The sequence below is a fragment of the Bombina bombina genome, chromosome 3 (assembly GCF_027579735.1).
Source record: "Bombina bombina isolate aBomBom1 chromosome 3, aBomBom1.pri, whole genome shotgun sequence".
Classification (NCBI taxonomy): domain Eukaryota; kingdom Metazoa; phylum Chordata; class Amphibia; order Anura; family Bombinatoridae; genus Bombina; species Bombina bombina.
The window spans coordinates 248,130,654-248,142,507 of record NC_069501.1 but is presented as its reverse complement, the minus strand read 5'-3'; positions in this window follow the sequence as shown (position 1 = coordinate 248,142,507).

The following is an 11,854-nucleotide window of genomic DNA, read 5'->3' as shown; positions in this document are numbered from 1 at the left end:
TGCGTTATGTTTACCATAACGCAAAGGTAAGTATTTTTAAAAATAAGCATCATTGTAAACTTTAATGAATTAAAGTGCATCTGTTTTTAAGAGTTTTATGTAATACTGGTCTTTAATTCAGTAAAGGTTACAATCACTTTAAGGCATAATTAAAAACAGTAATATCAAATTCCCAACAGACACGTCCAGTTTTGTAATCGATTCAATAAAAGCTGTAGAATCTTATATATAGGACCGCATCTGTTTAACCCATGGTTTGAGATGGTAGTCAACGAACTGTGCCAAAGGTTGTAATAGCTAACCCTTTGCAGAGACAATTTGTCTTCCTGGTGGTGAAGTTGGATTTTTGTGAATCTTTGGGAGTGTGTATAAGACTGGGCAAATCGGGAAGTCCCTTTTCAGAAACTGTTTAAGAAATGTTTAAGGAGGGGTCCAGTGAGTAAAACCTCCAGTTTCATCATCATCATCAACCATGTATCACCTCTTAAGAGAGGAGGGGATAGAGCTAAACACTTGCTACAAAAATAAGCTGACTGGATCTATGAATTAGAGACTCTGATCCTCAAGGGACACAATACCTATACGGGTTAGCAATGCTTTCTCTAAGGAGATGGCTTGACCTTTTTCTCCATATTCAGGAGTATATACAAATAAATGAAGCCTGATTGCTGATTTTACTTTCAGCACGTCCCACACTCTGGGTATTATTCTAGACCTGTGTGTTGGGAATTTGATATTATTGTTTTTAATTATGCCTTAATGATATTTTCTTCCTACAGGTTTATTTAAGTTGCTTTTGTTTTTTTCTCTGAAATCCTGCTATTAATTGATAGAAGCAGCTTTTTTTGGCAATAGTTTTTTTTTCTGTGTAATTTTTTTTATAATATGCCTCTATGGATACGTCAGTAATATTGATACTTAGGCTGCAGATTTTGCTTAGTGGAAAGACACTTTGTATGCACCACATATGGACATTTACTTATTACTGTTTTCAACATAGTAATCATTTAGACCGCTGCTTCTTAACTGAAGGCTTGCGCGGAAACAGCAGCATACGCTGCTTCTTAAATCGGCCCCTTAGTTTTGACATCGTATGTGGTGGGTGGTCTTGAGCAACATCATTTATGTGTCATTGATGAAGAAGCCAGTAGCAATGTGCTGAATGTATAGGCTACGTTTTGACACCCTATGTGGTGGCCGTTCCTGAGTGACAAATTTGACGTGTCATTGATGACAGAGCAAGTGTCCATGTGCTGAATATATATTTAGTTTATTTTTGTACCGCTCCTCCCCTGTAGACAGATGGTGAGCCAAAGGACACGTATGATTGACGGAGCTTAGATATTTTTTTTCAGTTCTGAATATTTAATTTCTGTTAGTGTCATTTGGTCTCCTGACATTTCAAAACTAAATAAATATGAGTTTTGTTGACTCAAGACCAGCGAGTGCTGATTTCATAATTGGTATATATTGCCATCCAAAAAATACTGAATTGTTACAGAAATTGTGCAGAGTCCATTGTAGTCTGAAGAGATCTAGACATATACAGTGCAGCTTCAGTATCTTCATATGTGTAGTAGTGCATTGTTTCTCAACCGCGGTCCTCAAGTACCCCAACAGACCAGATTTTCATTATAGCTGAACCATTGCATAGGTGAAGTAATCATCTGTTCAGTAACCATGGTTACTAACCTGCTCTCAACCATCAGCTGATTATTTCACCTGTGCAGTGGTTCAGCTATAATGAAAACCTGTTGGGGGGACTTGAAGACCGCAGTTGAAAACAAAATGTAGAAGTGCACCAGAAACCTGGAAAGGAGGTGAAACACTTTTGCAGATATAAAATTAGTGCAAGGTTTCTCTTTCAGAAACATTATACCTTACCAAAAACCCCACCCAGTTTGGCAAAATTGTCTAAATCTTGCCTGGAGCCACTGAGATGCCACCCCACTCATTAAGTCCTAGGTAAAGTTTTCTAAATTTTGGGAATTATGCATTGTGAACTGCAAAAAAAACAAAAACCCATCAACCATGCCCAATGTATGGGTGAACAGTAGGTTACCATAAGCAACTATAGCAGAGGTAATTTAAACTAGAAAGGACCAGACAATGTGAGTCAATATATACATGGGGCATGAGCTGCATTGCTTTTTGTTTGGTGCTCTGTACAATATATTAATATATCCTCACATGACCTTGCTGAATCTGCTCCCCACCTTGTATTCAACTTTGCAATGGAATGTGCATATTTATAATAACAGACAAGTAAGGATTGTGTACTGCTTTATAAAATAGCTCTCTCTAAATTTCAGTTCTCACAGAACTCCAACAGACCAAGATCCCATTTTAGCTCTCCCTAAACCAAGGTGATAGAGGCTTTATTATAAGAATATCATAAAATATCAGACTATGTGGTTGTTCTAAAGTTAATTTGGAAATATCTGGTGTCATGAATACTTCATGATTTAGATGTTAAAGGGTTAATTTTCTGTAGCTGGTGTGCTAAAAACATTTGTTTTTCCAGAAGAAATGTGTTGGTGTGTTTTGCTTTTGATAGGCCAACCCCCTAATAAATACTTTCTAAGTTCCACTTGACCAAATGCTATTGCATATCTATTGATGCATCAAGAAAAGTAAAAATGTCAGCACAGGAGACGAAAAGCAGTGCCCTCTCCCCAGAGCTAGATTAGGTCAATAAGAGGACAGTAGTACACATTGAGACATGCTTTTAACCATGTTATGATACTAGATTATGAAAATATGACAACCATGTCATATTTGGTACCAAACTAATTCTCATGATGTCACTGGGAAATTGCTTATATATGTGTATGCAATGAATATGGATATCAGAAGTTATAAGGTGTTCTATAATTTCAGCCAAAGTCTCTGAACTTTATGACGTTGTAGAAAGAGGGGAGTGGATATCTCTGGAAAAAAGGGGGAATGGATATGTCTGGCCCTCTGTAAGAGGTTGGGTCAAGCAATTTGATATCAGAGAAACAGGTATAACATTTTGTGTTTAACAATACAAGTTGTTTATTCTATGTGGGAGGCTGTATACCAACAGCGTGAATGACCATCTTTCCTGCCATCTCCATTGGGCAGACCTAAGCTAGTAAAGTATAAAGTCTGTTATTTCACCTTTTCATTTTAAAACTGTTTGCTTGTGTATAATTCTCTTTTTTAACATCTTTTTATTAATAATGCACTGTGCATAATTTTTCGCATAATAAATATTCACTTATTAAGCTTTTGCTTTTGTCTAATATTTGAACCACATTACTGAAAGAGACTGGTAGTATTATTACTTTGATTTTAGATTATTTTTGCTAAACTGTATTCTGGGATTTAATTTGTAAGTCTGCATTTTTCCTTAAGATTTCCCATAAATAAATCCTAAGTGGTGGCAGCTTAGAGATAGTTCAGTGTGGATGGCATTAAAAGAGGAATTTGGGGCATTTATTCTAAGTCTAGGACAGATTAGAGAGTGTTGTTAACTCTTGCACTCACTAAACTAAGTCACAGGCTTGCCTGAAGTAGCTAGACTGTAACAGATTGGTTAAGGTAGAGAAGGTCTGTTAACCCTTTCTGTGCCAAACACACAAATGGGTATGTGATTAAAAGGATAGAAAGTTAACAAAAATGCCTCTAGTAAAAGTTATTACAGTTTCAGGGGAATACACACATTTGCTACATGTACATACAGGATCAAGTTTCAAACACCATGACTCTCTGATAAATGGTATTTGAATGCTGGTGCACAGGGCACAGCATATGTGTGTATGCTACTGAAACCAGCAATAACTTTTACTAGAAGTATTTTTGCTAAAAGAGATATATTCCAAAAAGGCTTGTATTTAAAATTAAATGTCACCCATGCACATTTCACTTTTGACCTTTCTATCCCTTTAAATTAGTGTTAGCTATGCTCCTCAGTACAATCTCAATATATAAAAATATAGTACAGCAAAGATACTTCTTATAAAAGTAAACTACTACTTGTGTTATAGCCATGTGTATAATTTTGCAGCTCTAGTGTTTAAATGACATTAACATAATGGTCTCAATGTATTTTTATCTGCACACTTTCTGAGGTACTCCTACTGAGCATGTGCAAAGAGCAGGCTCGGACTGGCCATAGGGCATACAGGGCATTTGACTAGTGGGCAGGGTACAGTTTTGGGCCTGGCCTGGCTGCCTAGGCCTCACCCAGTCACCAGCATTATTATTTATGGGGGATGCAGGCCAGCCCTTCCCTGCCTCTCACTGCCTTGCTGTGTCTGTGAGCCAATCACAGAGAAGCAACTCCTCTTGATGATGCCTTTTGATGCCTGTGGGTGCCTGTTTTTGTGTAATTGTGGATGTCTGCTGTGCTTTTACTGGTTATGTTTGTGTATGTGTGTGGATGTCTTTGTGTGTTTTTTCTCTCTGATAATGCAGCTTATGTATGATGACAAGTGTCTAGGTGGCTGCTATTTTGAGTGATTTTCACTACGCAGGCTAATAAGCAATAATCCCTTATTCTTTATTTAAATGTGAACTGTTTTTTGTTATTTTTAAATTACATTTATTTATTTTTTTACTATTTAATGGCAACCAATTTTTTTTTAAATACAGTGACAGGAGGGTTATACAAACGTTTAATGTTTTTTGTAAATCAAACTAGTACCTTATACTTGTCAGTTTTTAGATATGGTTAAATTACATAAAGGGGAGGGGAGTCGGCTGCTTTGCCTTAAAATGCATGGGACTATTTTTGGTCCCAGACCATCCCTGTGCAAGAGTTCACAGTTTATACATATATGAGTCTGTAATTGGCTGATGACTGTCACATGATACAATGGATAGGTAAATTAAATAATCTTTGAAATATCTCAGAAAAAAATCTACTGATAATTTGAAGTTCAAAGTGTTAGTGAATTGTATTTTTATTGTGCATTTGTTTATTATACAATTCTACTGTATGTAATGGTGCTTTAAATAATATCTAGAGAAAAGCATAATAAGTTGTTACATGATTATGGGTAAACTGTGAAATTAGTTTAATCTGTGCTGCATTTGATTATTATTTCTTTCCAGTAGTGTCATTATAAGGATGTGCCATTCCTAATAGACAGCAGTAACGGAAGAATCCTCACTGGGTGGGAACACTTTAAATGCCAGAAATAACAGAGGAAACAGACAGAGTACATGTGAACATTATTAATCAATATGTTCCTTTGTTTGTGAAAAATAAGATAAATGTTTCAGTATAATTTAAAACATTCAGATTGAGTTACACCGTTTTAGATTAGCATATAGTAGGCAGCTAATGTTAAAGGGACATGAAACCCAACATTTTTTTAAATTATTCAGATAGATAATACCATTTTAAAAATAAGTTTCCAATGTATTTCTGTATTTCTGTTATCAAATTTACTTCGGCCTCTTGATAAAGAATGTCATTTTAAACAATTTGCCAATTTACTTTTATCAACAGTTTTGCGTTGTTCTCTTGGTATTCTTAGTTGAAAGCTAAACCTAGGAGGTTCATATTCTAATTTCTAAGCCCTTGAAGGCCGCCTCTTCTCTCAGGGCATTTTGACATTTTTTCACCACTAGGGGGTGTTAGTTCATGTGTGTCATATAGATAACACTGTGCTCACGCACGTGGAATTCCAGGGAGCCAGCTCTGATTGGCTAAAATGGATGTCTGTCAAAAGAACTGAAATAAGGGGGCAGTTTGCAGAGGCTTAGATACAAGATAATAGAGGTAAAAAGTGTATTTATATAACTGTGTTGGTTATGCAAAACCATGGAATGGGTAATAAAAGGAATTATCTATCTATTTAAACAATACAAATTCTGGTGTAGATTGTCCCTTTAAGAGATATCTAGATAGGAAGCGTGCACATGTTTGGGGCACTACATGATGGAAAATAGTGCTGCTATCTAGTGCTCTTGCTAATGTATAACATTCTTGCAAAACCACAGCCATATAGTGCTGCAGGCACGTGCACACTTTTAAACTTACCTTCCTGCTTTTCAACAAAGGATAATACAAAAACAAAGACAATTTGATCAAATTGCAAAGTTGTTTAAAATTGTATGCTCTGTCTGAATCATGAAAGGCCATTTTTGGGGTTTTATGTCCCTTTAAAGGGGCATGAAACCCAATTTTTTTCTTTCACGATTTAGGTAGAACATACCATTTTAAACAACTTTCCAAATTACTTCTACTATCAAATGTCCTTCATTCTCTTGGTATCATTTGTGGAAAGAGCAACAATGCACTACTGGTTTCTAACTGTACACATGGGTGAGCCAATGACAATCAGTATATATATGCAGCCACCAATCAGCAGCTAGAACCTAGGTTATTTGCTGAAAGGGTTATCTTGTAAAGCTGAAAATGTTTATCTTGAAAAGCAGCAAAGAATAACAAGAGAAAGAAGCAATTAAATAATAAAAGTAAATTGAAAAGTTGTTTAAAATTGTATGCTCTGTCTAAATCATGAATGTCTGATTATGACTTTACTGTCCCTTTAAACTCAAAATGTCTGTCTCCCAAAATGTTTAATTATGCATAATTTAAAATTTTTACAATGCACTTTTATTATTTATTTTGCTTACTTTTACTGTAATTTAACTAATTTGTAAAATGCAGAACCCTAGCATCCACTGTGCTGTACAGTGATTGGTTGATATGTGCAAGAGATAATTTACATATGTCTCTAATTGGCCACAGCAAAGGAAGTAAGATAAACAACACTCCAGAAGTTTTTCAAGGGCTGCATCTTATGCATATCTTTTGCAGCATGCTACACATATGTATATATGTGTATTTATGTATTAATATATCTGTATACATAAATATATATACACACATATGAACACATATATACATATGTACACATATATACACACTTTGGAGCCCTTCCCAGACAAATACATTTAACATGAAAATTAAATATTCAATTTAAATATTTGTTGTGTGTTTTAATGTAAATTTTTCACATTCCAATGTTCTTCACATAGAAAAAAATGTTTTATGTTCTTTGTTTTTTTAATATATATATTATTTTTTTATATATATATATATATATATATATATATATATATATATATATAGATATATATATAGATATAGATATATATTTTGCAAAATAATCATATATACTGTATATATATTTAAAAATAAAAAGAACATTTTTTTCTATGTGAAGAACATTGGAATGTGAAATATTCATAATTCACTTCGGGTTTAGCCCAGTTGGTCTAACGTGGTGTTGGGTTAGCGCACAAGCGATGTGTTAGACTTCAATGGGGCACGCTTTAAAAAAAAAAGCCTATGGGGAAGAGAAGTTAATGTCGTTGTGATATCCGAAGTCCTGAAGTTAGCATGCATCGGGATTCACCTGCGTGCTTTTTACTTTCATCTCTTATACTTGTGCTAACCCGCCCATGTTAAAAGCTTACTCTTAGTGGTGTTAGCACGTAAGCGAAAAAAGTATATGTAACATATCACTTGTAATCTGGCTCATTATGACGAAATAACATTTTAAATTTGATGTTCATTTAATCAAGGAAATTGAATTTTTTATTTTGGGTGCTCAATCTAATTACTGCAAAACAGACAGTATACTCCAAATACTAAGGGCCCTATGATCAAAAATTCTTTAGATTGGCGAAAAATTATAGTGCTGGCTTCATGGGGGGCTGAACTAACTGGGGCTGAACCCGAAAGTCCCAGAGAGATGAGAGCTGTCTCTCATACAAAGTAATGAAGCTCTCTGGGATAGAGAATCTCACAGGGGAGAGTAAGGTTAACAGGGGAGCACCTAGCATTGATTTAAATTCTCAGATTAGAGCAAATAGAAATGAAACAAGCATTTTCACTACAATTTAAAGTGCATTTACTTCTACTTTAGTACACATTACTTTTCTGACAGTTAAGCAAGTGTATTGTGAATTTTGAGCAAACATTATCTGCATGCAGCTGGTGAGGAAAATCAGTGAGACCTTCAGGTGTAAAATGCTTAGAGAATATATTGAAAAGTGTGAGAGATTCAGACACACCCTGAGAACTATCCTGTTAAACCTAAAGAACTAACCTGTCCCTATCAATTTCTGAAACTATCAGGCTTATTTTACATAGAACTAATATAAAGTGCAATGTAATTCTTAAAATATATACAGAAATGTGCCAAATATGATCCTAATTTGTTAAAGTTACTCAAACTTTCAAAGCATAATCAGAATTTGTAATATCACTGCAGTGTACAGAATCTAATAGCATTAAAATACAAAATAGAAAGTGCAAAAGATTAAAATGTTCTAAAATGTAAAGGACAAAATCTTAAGTCTAAAGTAATATAAAATACAAAGAACAAACTGCAAATGTAATAAGACTAATGTCATGCAATTTAATTTAATGGGATTGTCTTTTCTTCACATCCAGAAATGCAGAGAACACCCCTTAGAGAAGTGTTGTAAAATTTGCCTTCCTAGAATAATTTGAGGGATATTTTCAGAGCTAAAGGATCATTTTGGATCATCTCATCTGAACTGAGAACTTTAGATCATCAGCCATTAAATTACACAAGATTAAAATAAAATGATTGGTAGTCTCATCTGTTTGGCACATACTAAACTGATATGGTTGTAGAGCTGGTGAAGCAGGGGGTGGGCTAGGTGTATGACCTAAATGTTTTGTGTGAATCTCATGGGAATACACTGGGTGCCATACTTTTACCCTTGCGCTTAATCATATAGTATTGCTAAATGCATACAATTAATTTAAAATATTGTTTAAATATGTTAGCACAATTTACAAGGTTTTGCAAATCAAGAGTGGTTCAAACATACATCTCTTAAACAGCCTGGTCTCTTTTACTGTTGCCAGTTAATGGCAGCAATGAGTGAGCTTGTGCTTCGATCTAAGATATGTAGAATGTTGCAGGTTCAGATCATTTTTCCCATGCTTACATATGATTATGATGGAGGTACTCCAGCCTCCCTGTAGTGGAAGAAGCACACTTTTCACTTTTTTTTAGAACAACAGCAGGCAAAACCATAAACTTATTTTACAATACCTAATTTTTCATTAATTAACCAATCTGCTGCTTAAGCCATTTGGCACCCTCTGCTAAAGCTGTTATTTTATACTCACTGCATGTAACATACATTTCACTGCTTTTCTGTAAGGTACACACACAAATAATACTTTGCGGTATCAACAGATTAAGCTCTTTTAAAAATATATTTTAGTTTGTTGAAATAACCAATTGTTGGAAAATACCATCATATGAAATAGAAGGATATATATGGTTTAAGTCATTTTCCATAGCATACATTGAACATCGACAGAATGGGAGCCTATATCACTTTAAGATCTCAAACACACATTTTATGGTTCCATATTTAGCATCAATTCAACTATTTATTAAAAAGGTCTATATTGCCCCATGCTTTACAGATCTCTCTCCATTTGACTACTCCCTAGTTCTTTCCACACTCTGAGGCAGCGCCTATACAGCGCTAGCCATGCATAGTGCAAGTGACAAGATTAATTCTAGATGAATTTCTGCTGCCTCTGTATGACCCAATGCTTAGAAAGGAAATTAAACTCACAGTTAAATATTCCATAAAGTTTCTAATGAAATATATTAGAAAATAATGGTATGCAATGTAAATTATTTATTTTGCCCTTGTTTTCTCTTATTTAACACTAAAATGTGTCCTTCTTCCATACACCCAAAAGACGTACTGCATACTTAAAGGGACATAAAAGTTGGGATAGAGACAAAATAAAATAATATGTACTTTAATTACTTTACCTGCAAATTTATACTGCAGTGCCTCGCCATTAACCCTTTCTTTTTAGTTTCTGAATTGTAAAGCTCTAACTCCCTCCACACAATTCCTTCTATGGCTGTATCTATATCTAGTGTTCTTTTGGTAGAATGCAAACGTGCATAGGAAGTATCTGCTGGAGCATGCCTAGAAGTTGTGAACTCAGTTGAAATACAATGCTTGTGTCTAAACACTGATAAGGGGGGGGGGGGGGCTGAAGTTGGCTGCTCCAGGCAGCTTAGCTACGTAATTAATTTTGCTTATTTTTGAAACATTATTTTAAAATACTTCCCAGCAATTTTTAAACAATTTTTGTATGCAAACTATTTTTAATTAATTAGCCCTTTTAGGATATGCACAGATCTCTGTTTTATGTCCCTTTAATGTGATGGTACATTTCAGACTATAAGAATGTTTCAATGAAAAATATATTAGTTTGCAAGAAAAACCACATAATCTTTTATTATAAAATATTTATATACTTTAAAAAAAAATATTTATAATCCTTTTTTTTATTATTTATTAGTCATATTATACAGAAATAAAACAGATATAAAAATATTAATTGAACATCAAGGACATATTATTACCGTATACATGCATATATATACACACATAACCAAGAATCACATCAGCTCTTTATACTGCTATAAACAATGTTAGCTTAATATAAAGAAAAGAAAATCTCATTACCCAAGTGTTGAGTTTTTAAATTGAGCACAAAACGCAAAAACAAAAACAAAAAAACAAACCACAGAGAAAACAAAAACAAACAAAAACCAATGTCAAAACCCCAACAAAAAAAAAAGAAAAGAAAGAACCCCCGTCCCACTCCCCCCTACCCTCGGGGGCCCACCACTTGAAAAATGTTAACCTACATTATCTCTCTTGGGTATATCTGATCATCGTTTAGGCAGTACCTCTTCTATAATCAGAGAAAGAAAAGCTGTTGTTTTCTGAAGTGGGGATATAAATTGAAGTTGAATTGCAATAGGCCATGTTAAAATTACCTTTAGCCATTTCTCAAAGTAAGCCTTAAGATGACTTTCATGAAGTAATTTACTATCGTGCAACTCTGCTGTCATTTGTAATTTCAAGGTATTGACAATATCTGCTATGCTGGGGGGGGGGACCCGATAACTTCCATTCTCTGAAAATTAGATTTCGTGCAGCCAGAATAATCATATTTATCAGATGCTGATCTCCCTTAGATGTTAGATTAAGGCACATAAAAAATATATAGTAAGGATTGAGTTTAAATATTATTCAACCAAAAATTAACTTTGTTCCAATACTGTCTAATTTTCAGACAAGTCCAGAGACAGTGCATAATATTTGTTTTCTCTGCTTTACACATGGCATTTACTTTTTTAATTATTTCCGGCCCATTTATTAACTCTATCTGGGGTGAGATGATACTTTCAATTGTGATTCTCTCCATCTGACTATTTTAGTGGCGTTTTCAGATAAGGTTATACTTTTCGTTATATCCTAAATCTGTATATCTAGGAAATATTTAATAAACCCCATCTTCAATTTTTTTAATATATTCTTGGCCACCTTTATTCAGTAGTAATTTGTACCAAAATGCTATTGAGCACATCCCTGTTTTATATATATTAATCCCTGCTGATATTTATTTCAAGTTCCAATCCCACTCTGTTAGCTGACACCTTTTTGTAAGGTAACTTGCAGATATGCGTAGAACTTTTTTGAGGGGAGATAGCATCTGTTCGATAATTTAATATAAGTTCTTATTGCTGTCTTATCCTCATTAATGAGTTGCATTGAGCTACTTAATCCCTTCCCCTGCCATTCTCTGAAGACTTTATTGTAAAGGCCTGGTGTAAAATCAGGAATGCCTATGATCTGAGGCTTTTTTCCCCCCCATATAAAATTTGAGCATGCCCTGTTATACCTAGTAATGTCTTTATTTGTTATGAATATGGGTACATTTTGTAATAAAAATAAAATGCCTGGAAATATTATTGTCTTGATCAGCATGATCTTCACAGAG